This window comes from Eulemur rufifrons, chromosome 8 (assembly GCF_041146395.1).
Source record: "Eulemur rufifrons isolate Redbay chromosome 8, OSU_ERuf_1, whole genome shotgun sequence".
Taxonomy (NCBI): Eukaryota; Metazoa; Chordata; class Mammalia; order Primates; family Lemuridae; genus Eulemur; species Eulemur rufifrons.
Window position 1 is genome coordinate 43,714,753 of NC_090990.1, and position 21,686 is coordinate 43,736,438.

Below are 21,686 nucleotides of genomic sequence, written 5' to 3' on the forward strand. Positions count from 1 at the left end.
CTATATTCCATATGTTCAAGAAGCTAAAGGAAAATATGAGCATATTATGTAGACATGGAATATATTTCTTAAAATGAACTACACTGAACTTCTAGACAAGAAAACTATAATGCCCAAGTTAAAAAATATACTAGATGAAACTAATAGCAAATCAGACATTGTAGAAATAAAGTTCTGTGACCTTGAAGACATAATCAATAGAAACTATCTAAAATGAAATGAGAGAAACTGAAAAATAAAAATGCACAGAGCATCACTGAGGTATGGAATAACTTCAAGTGGCCTAATATCCACCTAACTGGAGTCCCCAAAAAGGGAGGAGAGGTAGACAGAAAAAAATACTTGAAATAATGGCCCTAAATTTCCCAAACTTGATGAAAACTATAAACCTACAAATTCAAGAAGTTTAATGAACCCTACACTAAAGAAACACAAACAACTGCAAGGCACATCATAACTTCTTAAAACCAATGAAAGAGAAAACCTTAAATTTGACATTTTAGATGAACTATATAAATTCCCTGAAAAACACAAACTACCACAGCTCAGCAACAAGAAATAATCTGAAGAGCCCTATAACTAGTTTTTAACCAAATCTGCAATTTAAAAATCTTCCTACAAATGGCTTCCTACAAAAGCCCAAATGGCTTCACTGAGGAATTCTACCAAACATTTAAAAAATAATTAAAACAGACACGCCTGGAGCTCTGACTTGGGGGGAAAGGCGGTACAGGAGCAACGTATGTAACCTGCAATTCTGTATCCCCCATAACAAGATGAAATAAAAAAATAATAATAATAATTAATATTAATTCTGTACAAATCCTTCTAAGAAATTGAAAAGGTAAGAATAATTTGCAATTCATTCCATAAGACCAGCATGACCCTGATACTAAAGCCAGAAAATTACATTATAAGACTATAAATATCCCTCATGAACCTAAATATGAAAATTCTTAAAATTTTAGAAAATCTAGCTCAATATACAAAAAGGATAATACTTCATGACCAAGTGAGGTTCACCCCATGAATGCAAGGTTGGTTAAGCATTCATAAATCAATGTAATTCACCCTATTAACAGACTAAAAAAGAAAAACCACATGATCATCTTAATAGACACAGAAAAAGCATTTCATAAAATCCAATACCCAGCCCTGATAAAAACTCTCGGTAAACTAGGAATAGAAAGGAACTTCCTCAACCTCATAAGACATCCACACAAAAGCTACAGCCAACAGGATATTTATTGGTGAAAGACTATACTTTCCTCCTAAGATCAGGTACAAGGCAAGGCTGTCCACTCTCATCACTTCTACTCTATTCAACATTGTGCTGGAGGTCCTGGTTGGGGGCAAGGGGAGGAGGAGAGGGAGGAAAGAAAGAAATGACATCCAGATTAGAAATAAACAAGTAAAACTGTATTTCTAGATAACATGATCATCTATATAGAAAACCCAATGGAAGCAACAAAAAAACTACTAGAATTAAATTTAGTAAGGTGGCAAGATACAAGATTGATATACAAAAACAATTGTATTTCTATACACTAGCAAGTGACAGAAGCCAGACCTGCCGCTGCCAAAAAGTACATACTCTGATTCTAGCTCTATAATATAAACTGCAGAAAATGCAAAATACGAGGTATACCCACAGTGACAGAGATCAGTAACCACTTGAGGATGGGTAGATATAAAGGGACAGGAGGAGGGACCACAAAAAGTTGGGTGTAATGAATATATTCACTAACTTGATTGTGTTCTATCTTGATAGTAAAATCTAACTTACAAAATGCATTGGACATTAGGCAATAAAGGACAGTGATCCTGAGAGATGGGAAACAAACAAAATATGAGCCTTTTAGCAATACAAATATCTGCTGGTTTCACAGATGTACACATATGTCAAAACTTATACGCTACAGTTTAAAAATGTCTTCTATTGTATATTAATTATAAATTATTTTTTAAAAGCTACTATGAACAGCTGGGTCCAGTGGTGTATGCTGGTAGTCCCAGCTATCCTAGAGGGTGAGGCAGGAGGATCACTTGAGCCCACGCATTTGAGGCCAACCTAGTGGGCAACAAAGCTAGACCTGAGACCCCAGTCTTTAAAAAAAAAAAAAAAAACAGATGTAACAACCAAATGCAATGTGTAAACTTTGGGTCCTAGTTTGGAAGAAAAAAAAGTCAGCTTTAGAAGACAACTGGGACTGTTGGGGGAATCTGAATATGGATTTGCTTTTAGGTTATGTAATTACTTATTTTCCTGGGTAATGATATTGTGGTTATGATGGTGAATATTTTATTCCTGAGATACTTGCTGAAGTATCCATTCATAATGAATAAAACTTATTTTCAAATTGTGTAGCAAATGTACACACACACACACACACACACACACACAGAGGACATAAAGTCAATACAGTAAAATAGTAACAATGATTGTACCTAAGGGATGGTATATATGTGTTCCTTAAATTTTTTCTCAATTTTTCTGAATGTTTCAAAATCTTCATAATAAAAGTTGGGGGAAAAATAGGTAAAACTATAGGCTAATACAATAATATCTAAAAAGATGCTTCAGAACTACCAGTTTTAGTAAATACTATTGTCTATATATCAAACTATTTGAAAATTACTCAAATTTATTTTTTATGTAGTTTATACATTCTGCCTTTGCACTATTAATGTATGTGAATAAAGGGCATGCTAAATAAAAATTAATTCCAAGTTAACACTTTTTGAATTACTACCAATTTTAAATCAGTAGCGTCTAGGCTGATATATAATAGTTTGACATTATTAACAAGATAATTTCTAGTTTTTTCTTTTTTGAAACAAGCTGAAAAGTGGTAAAATAATTTAAGCCTGGAAGTCTTTTCAAAATTAGTATTTGAGTAACTAGTAAGATGCTTCATTAACTAGCTGGTAAGGGAGTTACAGATGCAGCATAAAATACAGTCCTGCACTCAAGGGGGTTATAATCTAATTGAGACAAAAATGAACCTAAGTAAGACTATTAAGGGTTAATAAAATATGGTTCCTTAGTAAGTGCTATATACTATATGAATAAAAAAAAGATATCCATAAGTAGCAGAATAGTTCAGGAAGGCAACAATTATTTTTTTATGCCATTTAAGCAGATGCAGAAAAAAAAATTGAAATGTTTTAAATAGGAAAGTGTACTTAAGGTTTCAATATATAAAGTCACCTACGAGGAGCCAAACTGCAAAAACAGCACAAACTCATTTTCTTTCCTTTACATCAACTCTGATGATTTACTGTAGCAGATAAGCTTCAGGCACTTACCCATCACATCCCCTTTTTAGTAAGTGCATCCTACAGCCTCAACTTACAGGATGGGCCTAGAAAGCCATGTTTGTCCCTAGCAGCCCCTGCCACTAGCCACAGAGCTAAGATTGGGTATCTGACAAGGAAAAGGTTTTAGGTAAGACAGTATCTGGCACAGGAATATAAGGGCATGTAATATAAATGGAGGTTATAGCCGGTGCTAAGGCAAAATAAAGCAATATGCAAGTAAGAATTGCAAATCAAAAGCTTTGCAAAAGACGTGGATGTACAGAAAAGACAGCGGAAAACAGGTGTGGGAAGAAGATAAGTGAGAGACCATGGAGGGGAGAGGGAGAGAGACTGAGACTTTGCTGGTTCCCAAGAGACTATTGTGCTTCCAACATTTAATAGAGCTTTATGAGTGTTTACATTATCCCTAAAATAATTCCCTCTCTTCAATGAGTTTCTGTACCTTGCAAATAAATGATCTCTAAGATGTTTACATGGTATAAAACAGTTACACATTTGTTTATATACAAATTGGTAACATTTTAATATTACACACATTATTTACTGGAACTAGCTGAGAGTTCCTTCTATACTTTGTAAAGCTAAATTTTACCAATTTTCAACATTGGAATCAGTTCCAGAAAATATTGGATTATGACTTTAGCATCCAAAAGATCTCAGCCCACATTAAATCAGCCATGTCAATTCCACTGCCTTAATATCTCATTCTAGCCCTTCCTGGGTTCTGTGGTCTTAGGGTGTTGATTACTATACATACCCTAATCTCTCTGCCTTACTTCACCACCAACCTCTCCCTCTCTAGTTCATCCCCCAAACCAGAGCTAAAGCAATATTTCTAAAAAATGCAACCAGACAACAGAATCCTATTCCCACAATTTTTTTTTTAAAGACAGGGTCTCACTATGTTGCCCAGGATGGAGTGCAGAGGCTATTCACAGGCTCAACCCCACTACTGCTCAGCACAGGAGTTTTGACCTGCTCCACTTCTAACCGGGGCTGGTTAACCCCTCCTTAGGCAACCTTGGGGTCCCCTGCTCCCAGGAGGTCACCATATTGACGTTGAACTTAAGTGCGGACTCCCTTGGCATTGTGCACTACAGCCCAGAATTCCTGGGCTCATGTGATCCTCCTGCCTCAGCCACCCAAGTAGCTGGGACAACATGCATGAGCCACTGTACATGGCCCCACAATTTACATAAAGTCCTACCCTGCTAAATCCCATGTAGTCATTTAAAATACAATGTGTCATGATAAAGGGATATACAAATTTGAAAAATAATTAACAATAAATGCTACTTGCAAACACGGTATAGCAGGGGTGACAAATATCTAAAGCAGCAATGCACAACTGAACTTTCTGCAATGATGGAAATGTTCTGTTTCTGTGCTGTCCAATAAGGTAGGCCCTACATGTGGCTACTGAGCACCTGAAATTTGGCTGGTGCATCTCAAGAATAGAATTTTTAATTAATGGCCATGCGTGATTAGTGACTACTATATTGGACAGCACAGGCTTATGGAGTCCAGGAAGGTGAATATCAGCAAAGTCATATTGATGCAAATGCAGATTCATGCCCATCAAAAGGAGGTGTAACAAGTATAATGGAATTTGAACTTAGTGTGGCCAAATGTTTAAACACTTTCAAGGAAAATCAGAAATTCACATTTTATGTGAAATTTACCAATTTTAAAATGTTGGCAACCAATAACAAAAATTTTTTTTAACCACCTTGACCAAACATTCACAGATTTTTTTATTTTTGACCTCTGAATGGTATGCTATTCATTCACTCATTCAGTAAATACTTAATGAGAGCCTTCCACATGCTAGACACCACTTTGGGTGCCAGGGATAGTGCAGGGAACAAAACAGACAGAGAACCCTTCCCAACCTGCAAAAACAGCAATGATAAAATATGCTAGTCTATACAAAAACAAATCTTAAGAAAGGTACACCAAACTATATATAATTACTTTGGGTGGTAGGATAGTGATTATGAGGGATTATTAGTATTTTCATTTTATATTCTGAGCAGTTTAAATTTTTACAGGATGTATTAGTTTTGTAAACCCCCAGACAGCTATTTTTGTGATATCCACTGTTTTCTATTGGCTTTGATAAAGTCCTTCATATGGTAGACAAAACCCTATCGCTACTTCTCCAGGCACTTTCTCCAACCTTCCTTTATCCTAAGTTCCAGACCTCCTGATTTACTTACACCCCTCAAAAAAGAAAGCGCTCATCTCTATGCCTATCCACATCTATTCACACTGCTTTGCTCTGCTCAGATGACAAGCAAACTCCTGCTCATCTCTCATGACTTGTGTGAAAATTTTAAAAAAGAATTCTACTGACACAGAAGAGATATGCAAAAGTCCCAAACACTACGCATATATAATTAAAAACATTATGATTTATATCACTGACAACCAAGTGTCATTTAGAACAGAAAGAGTGTCTGATATTTTGTATTCCCTGGTTTATCCTTAAGAAAGGGTAAAGAATGAGGGAAGAAATCTATTTACGCATTTTCAAGAAGCCAATCACTAGATTACATAGCACACAAGAAAAAAATCAGGGCTGACACATTCTCTTCAAAGAGCTGTGGCAGGTCAACAAACATAGTTGGCAGACTTCTAGGATTACAAAATTAATGATGTGAGAAAATTAAACACTTTGGATTGTTAGCCTCTAAGAACATTTCAGATCCTTAATTCTTTAAGTACCATCGCAGAATGAGCAAGTGCAGCACTCACTGGCACTCACAGCTGAAGCCTGGAAGACAGTTTTAACAACTCTCGCTGAAAATGACTATTTCTTCTCCAGTTTCTATGGAAACAGCTGTCAGATTGGCAAAAATAGGACATGTACTTTAAAACAATCATTCAAGCAAAGTACACACATGATGGAAGGCTTTAAAAAAGAACTGGAAGGCAGCAGACTTGGTTCTTAAGCTCCCAAATGTCAGACTACACCCCTTCACCCTGGCTGTGAAGGACGGATAGCACCTAAATCCTTTCAGTGATGGTTGCATGGCCTCGATCAACCCCTGAATTCCAAATGAGGGATTTTCATCTCCCTGGACTAAAATTTCTTGTTGAGGACTGCATGGCACAATAAAACTGTTGCTCCATTTTACACAACGGGCGACACTTAAATAGTATAAACAGTGAGTTTTGCAGACAAGTTCATGAAGAAATTATCAAAACTCTCTGCACTGTTTAGGCAGGATATTTTCTGTTTTGTATCGCCGACTTTAGGCAGGAAAACTTTTTCTTTTCAAGAGTGAGGAGGTAAAAGAGATTGACTCTCAGAAGCCTTAAACCGCTAGAAGCGTTTTTTTTAGGAGGGTGTCAGAGTGAGGTCCAAGACACTGCGTTCCCGAAAAACACTACTCTTCAAACGGCACAGCTTAAGGGAAGGAAAGGCTGAGGCAGAGGGAGAGGGAAAGTGTCTCGCCGGAAAATACAGCCACGGCGCCCACGGCTGGTTTCCCGCATTTCCCCGGCGAGGGGGAGAAGGAAGATTTCCTCTTCCTCCCTCCCCACGCCCGCCTCCCGCGCCCTGCACGCCGGCTATGCGCCTCCCCACCCCCGCCCGGTCCTCAAGGGTCCCCGCTCCTCACCCCAGCGCCCCCCGGAGTTCGGCCCCCACCAACTCCCGCACTGCACCCCCTCCCCTCGGCCTGGCCCAACTCGGAAAACGAGGGCAAAGCGTCACCGTAAGGACAGACTCTAGCAGGGGCGAGAGCGATCACTCCTCAGACCACACCTATGCGCACGCGCGCACCCTCTCAGAAGCCCCGCCCCCTCACTTCCTGCCCTCTGTCCGGGCCCCAGCGCCTTTTGCTCCGCCCACACCGGGCAGTCAATACACCCGCCCAGAGTCGTCCTCCCGGTGGGCCCCGGGGCCTGAGTGGACTGCGGCGCTGTATCTCCCCCGTGTGGCCGGAGGAGGGATATGGCCCTGAGATGGGCTGCTTGTCGGGGAACAACTTAACTTATTATGCCTGTCCTTGGTACTTGACTTGGCTGAGTTGGGTCTCCTAGTAAAGAATGATCAGGCGAGGCTGTGCCCGCTGTAGCTGGTAGGGCAGTACTGGCCAAAGGAAAGCGACTTGAGGGCTGCCAAAACACTAAGACCTCTTGGTTCTGAAGCTGCGCTCATATAAATAGTCCATGGGAGTGTGGGAACACTCTGCCTTTGCATGACTTGTGGAGTGACACATTTTAAGAAAAATGAAGCATAACCTGACATGTCTGGAAGTTAGTTGAAAACAGCTGGCTCCAAAATGACGTGCATCATATGCTTCATTCATTCCACCAAAAAATATTTACTGAGCACCAACTGTTCTAGGTGCCAGGGATATAGCTGTGAACAAGACAAAGACCTTATGTCCATAGAGCTTCTATCACAGCGAGGAAAGATAGGCAATAAACAAGTGTACAAATAAATAAGCAAGATATAAAACAGTGATGAGTAGCATGGTTCCATATTAGTTTGTCATATTTATACTCTGTGCTCGATGAAAAACATCTCAAAGAACATAAACACTAATAAACAATTCTAGGTATCTCTTTTGGAGGATCTCTTTCTAAATGATTTTTTTTTCCTTCATCTTGTTCATGTGTATTTTATAATTTGCCTTTTCCTTTGAAGGGGATATCCTGGAAGACTCCTCACCACTGGACTCCTAAAAACTAAAGTAGCAGTTCTTCATCAGGTTTATCTCCCAAACTCTGCAATGCATGTGTCTTACCAAGGTTTCCAGCATGCTGGCTACCGCTTGCTCATCCTGCCTGATTAGCATGATGTCACTGGTGTAATAGATGGGTATGATGTTCTGTGGAATTTCCTGGTGGTCCAGATCCTTTTAGAGTGGGCAGAGCCATGTTGACAGAGCCACTGCAATGACTGTGATCAGTCTACTATTTGGTTAAGTCATCTTCCTTGCTCCATCTGGTTTCTGAAGGAACAAAACTGGCAAGTTAAATGGAGATGTGACAGGGATGACCACTCCTGTATCCTTTAGGTCTTTTATGATGGCATTAATCTCTATTATCATCCCCCTCTCCCCTCAGATTAAATATTTGTTTGATTTATCATCTCAACATGGGGAAAGGGGCAGCTTCAGGGCTTCTACTTGGCCTTCCCCCCCCCCACCATGATAACTCAAAATCAAGGGTCTAATGTGAAGGTTGCTCCAGGTACCCAATGTATATTCAGGGACTACATGGACCCACTGCAAGCTGGATGTTATCCAGGTCTCTGTTTATTACCTGATCCCCATAAGCCCCTATGCTTACAGGGGAGCCATGATAATGCTTTGGATTTCTGAGTAACACCTGTGAAATGTCTGGGTATTCCTCTTTCCCCAAACATATAGCCAGCCAAGAAAATGGCCTGTCTCACCAGCGCGTTGCTAGTGCCTGTCTCACCAGCATGTTGTCCATGGCCTTAGTATGTGGTATTGTCCTCTGGGCCTCCAGCTGAACATACCCCTCTGTCTAGTCTTCTGGATCCACATAATAAGTTCGTTCTGGCAAGCCCACTTCCCTCAGCTCCTTCTGTCCTTCCTCTACCCTCTGCAAGGGCAATTTAAACATTCCCACTTCGCTCTGCATGAACCATAACTCTCTCTCAGCTTCTAAGAGTCACCTAGCAGTGAGTTTTCTCCGTCTTCTAGGGTCTTGCCAGGGTCTCAATTCCCAACAGAGTGCCCCCAAGACAATGAATTTTTATTTAGCCAGGCTTATGTTTCTGCCCACTTTGATTAAGCACCCTCAAAAATCCATTCCAGGGGTCGTCTCCTGGCTCCTGCTGGTACACGCTAATTAATTCTTGCAGCTCCTTCATTATGCAATCTCTTTCCTCCCTTAACAGGCCCAACACATCCCTGGCTGGGTGATGCTGTGATTTAACCTGAGTTATCACCCTGGCAGGTATCTAAGAGGAGATGGAGCAGCTCCTGAGTGGGCACCTGTTGCCTCATAATAGAGGCCTCAGCACTGCCTTCTCACACGGGGGAGTACGAGGGAGGGTCAGCCACCTCTGCAAAGCTCTGAGGGTGTGCAGAGCCAGCATCCTCAGGCATTCCAGCCAGATGTCCTGTTCCATGCTTCAAGGTCCCAGGTTTTCCCAACCAGGGTCCAGACCTGCCTTGACTAAGTATGGAAACATCTCTGGGGTTCTGTGATTCGTATTATCAAACCTTGGTTTGCAACTTTAGGGGAGAGGAGAAACTTGCCCTGTCCCTCGAAAGTTCACTGAAAGATCAACTCACAATTAAGGCAGATTAATGAGAAAGAGAGGTTTATTTGCCACGTTCACGGGAAGAATCACAGAGTGATTACTCACTATTCCAGTGGGATCCAGATATTCTTATACATACCTTTTAGAGGAGAGGGGGAAGATGAGGAGTACAGGTAATTCTATTTGGGGGCAATAAACAGTTGCTAGGGAGGATGATAGATACTTGGGAGAATGAATGGATGGGGCAAATAGATTGACTTGTAAATTAACCTGAGAGACAGATATTGAGTTTAATGCGATTTGGGCCAGGTCTGGTTGCATTCTTCATAGGGGTTTTCTTTTTTCTTTTCTTTTTTTTTTTCCTTGCAATATATTGAGAGAACAGAGAGAGGAAAGGAAGTCAATTGTTCTTTTGATCTTTTGATCATCCAGTCTGGTTTATGGTTTATGCAGATAGAGGGAAAGCCCCCTCCAATGCTTTTAGCCCCTTCCAATGCTGTTTGATCTCAAATGGCCTTTAATTCAAAATATTCTTTATACCAAGGAGTCATATTTTGGGGGTGAAATTTCCTGAGCTCCTTCACTCCTGTGCTGTTCTACTCCTCTGCTGCAAAAGATACGAGCCTGTCTGTTACTTACCTATTGAGGAGACCCTCTGACTCACATTTAGCCCTAACTGTTTACTAATGGCCCTCAGTTTCTCATTATCACATGCAGGACAATAACCACCCAACTCCACTGTTCTTCAGACATTGCTCCCTCCATATCTTTCAATGCCTTAGTCACCTAAAATGGCATTGCCCTGTATTTTCCCAGGTCACACTCACTGAAATATCCCACAACTGGGCCACTATGTTGTGCCAGAGACCACCCACACCTCATACTCCACTCAGGATGGAGTTCTCTTTGAAGCTGGACAGTTCATGAACGACTCTCAAAGCTCACTTACCACCTTTTTCTCAGACCACCCTACTTCTAGTCCACCTGTCTCAGTTCAGCTCCTCTAAGAAGCAGATGCCAAGGTGGGATTAGACGTGCAGGATATTTACTGGGTGGAAGATCCTGGGAAGGCTAATGGGGAGGGAGCAGGATTGGACATGAACAGCCCTCAGACCACGGTGCACGTCTGACATTGGTTAAAGGAGAACAGGAAGGAAAGAGGATCGGGTAAGAAGAGTCTCAGCTTGTAGCACAGTTCTTGGAAGGTTTTGGAAACAGAGTCCTTGAGCCAAAATTGCCTGTTAGAGGAGTCCCGTATTTCACAGAAGTAGGTATCCACTAGTGTTCATACCATGCTCAGTTACAGGCCAAGAGCAGCCTGGGCAGAGCGTGAGCTTGTTACAAATATGGTGGGAGACCCAGAAAGTCAGGTGCAGGGGTTGGCCACCAGCTACACTCCCTGCAGCAGAGCTGAGCAGCACATTTCTTAGGCTGTAGCCTCTGAGGATTTGGAGTTTGAATAAGTCTTCTGTTCTGGCTGTGCATCTTCTTGGTGCTGCCCTTTAAAAAATTATTTAAGCAACATGCTCTGGACTAAATGTTTTTGTGCCCCCCAAATTCATGTGTTGAACCCCAATCCCCAACTGAGGAGGTTTCTCCCCACTAACCCTGCACACACAGATTTATCTCAGAGTCTGTTTCCAGGGAACCCAACCTAAGACAATTCAGTCTTCTCCAGTGGAAAACTGTATTAAATGCTTTGACACAGAAAGACGTGGATTCACAACTGCTCTGGAAAGTGCTGGAAACTGAATACTGTGTTAAAGGAGAGAGTAATTCTGAAGAATTATGAGGCATGGCTTGTCTCATAACAGGTTTAGACAGACGCTTAACAGACAACAATCAGATCTCTGATGATCTGGATTCAGGCTGGGAACCAGGTGAAACGGCCAACGGATTTGACGAGGGTCACATACCTGGGAGGCTGCAATGTATGTGTGGCACCTTGACTGAAGTGGTCTTTCATTTTTCTTGAATATGTGCCAGGCACGACTGTTCAACACGGATGAAATGACTGGCTGTGAATTTGAAATCACCCCAACATGAGGCTTTCAGCATCTTTGGCATCATTTACATGTTCTACTCCAACAAAAATTAGCTCAGCATTTTCTTCTTCTCCGTGTTTGACTTCCTTTTCTTTCTTCTGTCATCCCAGTCCTTCTTCCCACATAACACAAATAGATCTGCCATTTTAAAATTATTCTTTTGCTTGAAGAGAATGGTCACGCCAAGTTCTAGTGTGTTATTTTTACAAATTGCCACCTGCATTGATAGTGTGCTGCCTTCCTGACTGGTCTCCCCGGCCTCCAGCCTCAGTCATCCTGTCTAAACAAAAGCCACCAGGAGCCAGTTCCGGAAGGTGGGTGCAGGATAATTCAATACAGCTCAGGAGCTGCAGGTGGGGCCAAAGGGGAAGGCCACAACGAGGACATGTCCTTGCTCACTCCCCAGATCTTAGTTCTTCAGAGATTCCAGCTGAGCACTTTTCTAAATGTCAGTAGAAGCTATTTCTTTATTGCACAAATAAAATGTTAATACCACAGAAAATCAAAATGGAAAAAACAAAATTACCCTTAATCCCACTGCCCCAAAATAACCACTATTGACCTTTTGAAGAATTACCTGGGGCTTATAAATAGATGAATACCATGATGTCATGATTGGTGTTTTATTTCAGGACTTGTTGGAGTTGAGGTTACTTTTCAAGTTACCCACTTGAAAAACAAGATTAAAATTACTTTGAATATTTAAAACATTGATAGGATAAAATTTCCTCATTGTTGTTTTAATGTGTATTTCTTTGATTCCTAGTGAGATAAACTCTATTTCATGCTTATATGCTGCTTAGAATTCTTCTTTAGTAAATTGCCCTTGATGTCTCAACCCATTTTTCTGTAAAATATTAATTATATTTTATTGACTTGTAAAAATATTTTATATATTTAAGAATCATCTGTTATTTATGTAGCCAACATTTTCCCTCCTTGACGTTCTTCTTTCAACTTTGTTGATCCATTTATACAAATATACCTAATTGTTAAAATTTTGATAAAGATAATTCTATCCACCTTGTCATTGTGGTTTCTGCCTTTGAGATCATTTCTACAGTCTGTCAATCCCAAGATTATATTATTTACCAATATTTTCTTCTAGTACTTCAATGACTTTGTTCTTTCTTAAATCTTTTAAAATTTTTAATCCAGCAGGAATTTATTTCAGCATAAGGTAGGAGAGAAAATATAACCTAAAATATTTTCGAAATGATTAGGGCAGAGGAGCTTTTACAAAAGATGCATGCGTGTTTCCTCCCCTTGGCTAGGCCCACCAAGTTAACTGAAGTCCTGACAATTCACTGAATGATTCGTCCTTTCCTGACTGACTTGATTGAAGCATCACTGTCGTTCTATGCCAAATTCATTTCATTTTCAAATATTGTCTGGCTCTTCTTACATATTTGACCTTCAAGATCAACTTTTGAACAATTTTTTCAGTCCACCTCCCCCCCCAAAAAAAATGTACTGGGATTTTGATTTTGTTATTGTTGTCTTTAATCTTAGATTAATTTGAGGAAAATGTATGTCTTTGCAGTGTTGACATCAATCCAGGAAACCAGCATGCATCTCCATCTATCCAGGTCTTCTTTTATATCTCCCATAAAGTTTTACAGTTTTCTCATGTGGGTCAAAGCTGTATATTTTTTAAAGGAACTATAAACTTTTACTTCTTTGGATTATAGAATCTCAGAGCTGGAAAGGACTTAAAAATCACCTCGCCACCCCCACCCCATCTGTTGCTGAGTCCTCTTCTTAAACAACCAGAGATATGTGGTATATTTTTGGTGTTTTTCTTAAAAAACATAATGATATCATACTATACATATTTTCTGTAACTTCCAGTTTATCACTTGAACAACATGCCAACTTAACAACAGATCAACTTAATCCATTTTAAGCACTGCATGGTCTATGCAAAGGATATTACATAGTTTACTTTATTATTCCCCTGCTGATGGACATTTAAGCCATTTCTAATGTGTTGTTGTTATGAATAACTCAGTTCACAACCTCGAGCTCTAATTAAAGTCAAGGTCCCCAAAATTCTGGAGCACACAAATACTGCCCAGTTCCCCTCCTCAAATACCACCACGAGGTGGCGCAATACCTGTTCAAAGAAAGGCATTTCTTTGCCTTTCCACGGAGTCCTCAGTTCTGCTCAACAAACATCTATTGCATGTGAATTATTAATATTCAGTAAGCACTGGGCTTTTTTTCTAATCAATAAGCTTTAACTTTTGGAGAAGTTTTAGGGTCACAGCAAAATTGAGCAGAAAGTAGAGAAAAAGTAGCCCCCGTTCCCACACGCACACGGTCTCTCCCATTTGTTAAAATTGAACCCACGTTATCACCCCAAACCCATAGTTTACATTAAGGGCATTTTTAATGCACTAATTTCAACACAATAAACAAATACATTAATTCACCAATACTTATAGTGGGCACACTATGTGCTAGGCACTCTATAGAACCTGCGGCTTCAGGGAACATAAACAATCTTCTACTCCTCAACTCCAACAAGTCCCAAAATAAAACACCATTCGTTACATCATGGTATTCATTTATTTATTTATTTATTTTATTTATTTATTGAGACACAGTCTTGCTCTGTTGCCTGGACTAGAGTGCCATGGTGTCAGCCTAGCTCACAGCAACCTCAAACTCCTGGGCTCAAGCGATCCTTCTGCCTCAGCCTCCTGAGTAGCTGGGACAACAGGCATGTGCCACCATGCCCAGCTAATTTTTTCTATATATTTTTAGCTTTCCAGATCATTTCTTTCTATTTTTAGTAGAGACGGGGTCTCGCTCTTTCTCAGGCTGGTCTCAAACTCCTAACCTCGAGCAATCCTCCCGCCTCGGCCTCCCAGAGTGCTAGGATTACAGGCATGAGCCACTGCGCCTGGCCTATTTATTTATAAACCCCAGGTAATTCTTCATCCATCAGACCACTAGAGCAGGCAGCTGATTCCCAAATAATTTGGACTACCTCGGAAATGTGAGGTTTCCATGCTTCTATTTCCATGTGCGAGAACACTTTGTGTGGGATGCTGTTGTAATAGGAAGTCCCCCCAGTAGGAGGCCCTAAGACAAGGATTCAAACGTGAGTGATTTATTTGAGAGATGATCCTAGGAAACACCAGCTGGAGGTTAGAGAAGTGAGACAGGGAAGGAAAGGAAGCCACAAAGGATATGTTAACAAACTAACTACAAATGGGGCAAAGGGAGTATAGTCCCTCTGAGGAATACTAGGAGAATGTGTACAGTAGGCCTTAGAGTTTTTCCAACTGAGGGATGAGGGAGCTGGGCTACTTATCCACCACTCCTGCCAGTAGTTGGTGGAGGGCTGTCCTGGGAGTGATTAATTCTATGGTACTTCCAGCCTCCTGAATGTGCAGGTAAAGTGGACTCCTATGGCTAGAGAAAGGCTCAAGCAAAGAGCTTCAGGTTCTGGCAGTTGTAAATTGGAGCAGTATGCACAGAAATATGGGCCAGGCACCAACATGCAGGGACATGTGAGTAGACTCCAGAGGCATCTGCTATGCCTTTTTTACCATCCCCTGGTTAATTCACTCAGGGAAAAATCACCCACTTTGGAAAGTCTTGCATGTATCTGCACCAGCCCTGGGGAACTACCCGACTTCTGTACACCTGGGGAACTTTATGCTTATGTCACCCCTACTAAGAGATTGTGAGTGATGATACTAAGACTCAGGTTGGCCTGACTCCAAATCCCAGGCTAAAACCACTGAACCAATCAATGTAAGTGAGCCCCTTGGTTTGTAGATGCATCACTTTAGTATCTGCCTCCATTTTCACATTGCTTCGTTCTGTATGTTTCTAGGTGTCCTCTCCTCTTCTTATAGGCCCACCCTAAATCCAAGATGATTTCTCCTCTGGATGGTTAGCTTGATTAACATCTGCAGAGACTCTATTTCCAAGTAAGTTCACCATTCTGAGGTTCCAGGAGAACCTAAATTTGGGAAGAACACTATTCAACTCACTTCCTGGACCAAACAGACCAATCAGACCAAAAAATAATGACCATATTTGATTATTTAGAGAGATAAAAATTCCACTGTGTGACTCTTAAATTAGGAGAATGTGAGACTGGGGTATTAGTGTGCATCTTTCCTTGATGAGGAGAAAGCTGGCCTGGAAAATGAAGCCAAGCAAGAGTAGAATGAAGACATTAAGAAATAGACAATTTGAATAGGCCTATATCTATTAAAGAGATTGAATCAGTAATTGATAACTTTCCATAACAGAAAGCCCCAAGCCCAGATGAATTTACTGGTGAATTCTACCAAACATTTAAGGAATAAATTGTACTAATTCTCTACAATCTCTTCCAGAAGATAGAAGCCAAGGGAGTATCTCCTAACTCATTCTATGAGGCCAGCATTACCCTAATACCAAAACCAGACAAAGACATTATAAGAAGAGAAAACTATAGACCAGTATCTCTCATGAACACAAATGCAAAAATCCTCAACAAAATATCAGCAAATTGAATCCAGTAATGTATAAAAATAATTGTACACCACAACCAAGTGGGATTTATTCTAGGTATGCCTGGTTCACACTTGAAAATCAATTAATATAATCCATCACATCAACAGGCAGAAGAACAAGAACAAGTCATATGATTATATTAACAGATACAGAAAAAACATTTGACAAAATCCAATACCCATTCATGATAAGGAAAGAAAACTCAGTAAACTAGAAATTGAGGGGGACTTCGTCAACTTGATAAAGAATATCTACAGAAAAACCTACTGCTAACATTATACTTAATGGTGAAAAACTAGAAGCTTTCCCACTAAGATCAGGAACAGGGGCAAGGATGTCCCCTCTCACTGCTGCTTTTCAACATTCTACTGAAATGGAAGTCCAAGCAATGCAATAAAACAAGAAGAGGAAATTAAACGCATACAGATTGGGAAGGAAGAAATAAAATTGTCTTTGTTTGCAGATGATCATCTATATAGAAAATCCAAAATAATTGGCAAAAAATAAAACTAACCTCCTGGAACTAATAAGCAATTATAGCAAAGTTGCAGGATATGAGATTAATATGCAAAAAATCAACTACTTTCCTATATGCCTGCAATGAGCAAGTGAAATTTGAAATTAAGAACACAATACCATTCACATTAGCACTCAAGAAAATGAAATACTTATGTATAAATCTGTTTTACAAAGTACAAGACCTATATGAGAAAATTCTAATGAAAGAAATCAAAGAAAAATTAAATAAATTAAGACATATTCCATATCCATGGCTAAGAAGACTCAATACTCAATGCTGTCAAAATGAAAGTTCAGGCCGGGCGCGGTGGCTCGCGCCTGTAATCCTAGCACTCTGGGAGGCCGAGGCGGGTGGATCGCTCAAGGTCAGGAGTTCGAGACCAGCCTGAGCGAGACCCCGTCTCTACTAAAAATAGAAAGACATTATATGGACAACTAAAAATCTATATAGAAAAAAAAAAAATTAGCCGGGCATGGTGGCGCATGCCTGTAGTCCCAGCTGCTTGGGAGGCTGAGGCAGTAGGATCGCTTGAGCCGAGGAGTCTGAGGTTGCTGTGAGCTAAGCTGACGCCAAGGCACTCACTCTAGCCTGGGCAACAAAGTGAGACTCTGTCTCAACAAAAAAAAAAAAAAAAAAAAAGAAAGTTCTTCCCAGCTTGACCTATAGACTCAATGCAATTAAAATCAAAATTCCAGAAAGTTATTTTGTAGATATTGACAGACTGATTCTAAAGTTTATATGGAAAGGCAAAAGAGCCAGAGTAGCCAAAACAATATTAAAGGTGAACAAAGTTACAGAACTAATATTACCTGACTTCGAGACTTACTATAAAACACAGTAATAAAACACAGTAAAACAGTGGGATATTGATGAAAGAACAAACAAATAGACAACAGAATAGGGAAGTCCAGAAATAAACCTACATAAAAATAGTCAACTGATCTTTGACAAAGGAACAAAGGCAAACAATGGACAAAAGATAGTCTTTTCAACAAACCGTGCTGGAACTACTGTACATCCACATGCAAAAAAAAAAAAAAGGAAGTAGACACAGATCTTACACCCTTCACAAAAATTAACTCAAAATGGATTACAGTTGTAAATGTAAAATGCAAAGCTATAAAATTCCTAGAAGATAACATAGGAGAAAATCTAGATGACCTTGGGTTTGGCAATGACATTTTTTTTATCATGCAGCCCCCTAAGCCAGAATAGGTTCAGAGAGACTTCCAGCAATTACTTTTTAAATGCAATACAAAAGTTATGATTCACATAAGAAAGAATTGATAAGATGAACTTCATTAAAAGTAAAAATTTCTGCTCTGAGAAAGACACTGTCAAGAGAGTGAAAAGACAAGTCACATACAGGGAGAAAATATTTGCAAAAGACACATCTAATAAAGTAGTGTCATCCAAAATATATGAAGAACTCTTAAAAATCAACAATAAAAAAATTAAAAATGGACCAAAGACCTTAACAGACACCTCAACAAAGGAGAAATACAGATGAAAAATAAGCATATAAAAAGATGCCCCACATAATATGTCACCAGGGAAATGCAAATTAAAGCAATGATATACCACTACACACCTATTAGAATGGCCAAAATATGGCACATTGACAACATCAAATGTTGGCAAGGATGTGAAGCAAGAGGAACTCTCATTGCTGGTGGAAATGTAAAAGGATACAGCAACTTTGGAAGACAGTTTGGCAGCTTCTTACAAAACTAAACATATTCTTAGCATTTGACCCAGCAATTGCACTTCTTGATATTTACCCAAAGGAATTAAAAACTTACATCTACACAAAAACCTGCATAAAGATGTTTATAGCAGCTTTATTCATAATTGCCAACACTTGGAAGCAATAATGATGTCCTTCAGTAGGTGAATAGATATATATGCTGTGGTACATCAAGACGATGGAATATTATGCTGCACTAAAAGGAAATGAGCTATTAAGCCATGAAAAGACACGGAAGGCCAGGCACAGTGGCACACACCTGTAGTCCCAGCTACTCACAAGGCTGAGACAGAAGGATCACTTGAGCCCGGGAGTCAGAGTTCAGGGCAACAGAGTGAGACCCTATCTCTAAATAAAAATATAAATTAATTCAATTTTTAAAACAGAAAAGACATGGGAGAAACTTAAATGCATATTATTAAGTTAAAAAAGCCAATATGAAAAGGCTACATACTTTATAATTCCACCTACATGACATTCTGGAAAAGGCAAAACTATGAAGATAATAAAAAGATCAGTGGTTGTCAGACGTTAGGGGTTGCCAGGGTTACCAGAAGTTAGGGATGAACAGGGAGAGCACAGAGGATTATTAGGGTACTAAAACCACTCTGTGTGATATTGCAATGGTGGATACATGTCATTATACATTTCTCCAAACTCATAAAATGCACAACACCAGGATTGAGCCCTAATGAACTATGTATTGTACATCTGCAGTCTCCAACCCCCAGGCATGGACCAGTACCGGTACAGATCTGTGGCCTGTTAGGAAGTGGGCCACACAGCAGGAGGTGAATAGGCAAATGAGTGAAGCTTCATCTGTATTTACAGCTGCTCCCCGTCACTGGTATCACTGCCTGAGCTCAGTCTCCTGTCTGATCAGTGGTGGCATTAGTTGTAGGTAAACAAGCTCAGGGCTCCCACTGATTCTGCATTATGGTGAGTTGTATAATTATTTCAATATATTATAAAGCAATAATAATAAAGTACACCATAAATGTAATGTGCTTGAATCATCCCCAAACCATCCTCCACCCCCAACCCCAGTCCGTGGAAAAATTTCTTCTATGAAACTGGTCCCTAGTGCCAAAAAGGTTGGGGACTGCTGCTGTAGATGATAATAGTGTGTCAATTTAGTTTTACCAATTGTAAGAAATGTACCACTCTGGTGGGGGATGCTGATAGTCGGTAGGCTGTGCCTGTACGGGGGCAGGGGATAGATGGGTAATCTCTGTACCTCTTGCTATAAACTTAAAACTGTTCCAAAAACATCTGTTCAGATGGTTAATTTTATGTGTCCATTTGACTGGGCTAAGGGATGTCCAGATAGTTGGTAAAACACTATTTCTGAGTGTGTCTCTGAGGGTGTTTCTGGAAGAGATCAGCATTTGAATTGGTTGACAGGGTAAAGAAATCACCCTCACCAATGTGAGTAGCCATACAGCCATCTGTCAAGGGCCCCAACAGAACAAGAAGGTGAAAGAAGGGCCAGTTTGCTCTCTGTGCTTGAGCTGGGACTTCCACCTTCTCCTGCCCTCCGATGTTGGCACTCCTGGTTCTGGGGCCTTCAGACTTGGACTGGACTTAGCCCCTGGCTCCCCTGGTTTTCAGGCCTCAGGCTTGGATGGCAACTACGCCGCTGGCTTTCCTGGGCCTCCAACTTGAGATGGCAGATCACAGGACTTCTTAGCCTTTATAATCGCGTGAGCCAACCCCTCATAATAACAGCTCTTTCTGTGTGTCTACCTGTACCCTATTGGTCTGTTTCTCTGTAGAACCCTAACTACCACATCTATCTAAAAGGAAAAAAAGAGATATTCAGAGAGAAACAGAGGCCTGACAACATTTGAGCCCTTGGATTCAGCCATGACTGAAGCTAACACCTCCCCTTCACTTTCTAGTTATATGAATCAACATATTTTCTTTTTGCTTAAACTAGTTTGAGTTAACAACTCTCACAGCTAAAATGGCCCTTACTAATACACTCAATTAGCACATATCTAGTTTCCTCCTCAATCCATTTTTTTCCTCTTCCTCTTCCCCTCCTCTCCCCTCCTCCTCCCCTTTCTCTCCCTCCTCCCCCAATTCCTCCTCTCTCCCTCCTCCTCCTCCCTCTTCTCTCCCTTCTCTACCTTCTTCTTTCTCTTTCTTTTCTTTTCCCTCTCCTTCTCCTTCCCCTTCTCCCTCTCCTTCTCCTTCCCCTTCTCCTTCTCCTTCTTCCTCTTCCTCCTACACGACAGGCTTCTATCTAGCCTCAAATCTCAGTTTAAACATAACTTTCTCAAGCAGATCTTCCCTAAACTGATCCCTACTTCCACCCTAGGTTCATCAGTTCCCCTTGCTGAATGTTCTCATGGGCCCTGTATTCCTTTATAACACTTGCCCCACGTTAATGTAATTACCTATTTTATTTATTCCCTGTGTTGAAACACCATCACCATGCTGAACTGTAAGATTTTGGCCAGAAAAAAAATTGTGTTCATTGCTGTGTTCCCATTTCTAGCATAGCGGTGGAAGGAAGTGGGTAGCCAATGTGTATTCATTCATAGCTTTAAATCTTCATTGATCTTCAAAATTATGCTAAAATAAATTATGACCAAGTGTAAGTGTTATTGTGTGGCTATTAGATAATTTTCATATGTTCTGATTAATTTTTAGCATAAAATCTAGTAATTGCTTTTACTTAGGGAGTTCTAAAGGAAATTATAATAATTTTTAAGACTCCCCAGGCTGATCAAAGGGAATAATTTGAAGAAGATAATTATACTCATGGAGGATAGAGATTATTGCTTTAATAGTATTTAGCAGTCTGATTAGACGAAAGAAAGGGAGAACCCAATTTTCCAGTTCTTTGAACATTTTCTGAAGATCTGGATTAAAGTCTAAATAATACATCATCTTGAATCACCCTTCTTTTAGATAACTTTTGTTGTTTTCCTGATTATTAAAGCAAATTTCAATCATTCTGGAAAATACATAAGAGCATAGTTGGAAACAACAGACAGCCCTGCTGCTACCGTTGATGAATCTTTGCCTTTTCTGTCCGTATGTCTCTGTAACCAGATGTCAGCCCAGATCCCCAGCTCTTACCCTCAGAGAAACCTCAGCCTTTTCTGGCCTCTCCTTCCCAGGGTCCCTCCTACAGGATTCCTGATTTCACTTCCCAGGGTATTCCCTTTTTATTCCACAGACACACAGAGATTCCTTTTCCTAAATGTCCACACAAACAACACTACCCCTACAGCATGCTTGCATAACCACCTTAAACTGAAAATCTGG

The 21,686-nt window shown here is 40.2% G+C and overlaps 1 protein-coding gene across 3 annotated transcripts in view; it reads right to left on the reverse strand.

Moving 5' to 3' along the window:
- Window positions 1–7,081, reverse strand: part of OMA1 (OMA1 zinc metallopeptidase) — a 51,925-nt gene extending 44,844 nt beyond the window's left edge. Inside the window, exon 1 of one of the 3 annotated variants that reach the window (XM_069477996.1) lies at window positions 7,043–7,081. The gene's annotated coding sequence lies outside the window, so the exon portion shown is untranslated. Of the gene's footprint in view, window positions 1–6,947; window positions 6,981–7,042 lie in introns of those variants that run through there. The other 2 variants (XM_069477997.1, XM_069477998.1) reach the window with 2 other exon arrangements.
- Window positions 7,082–21,686: the final 14,605 nt, after the last annotated feature.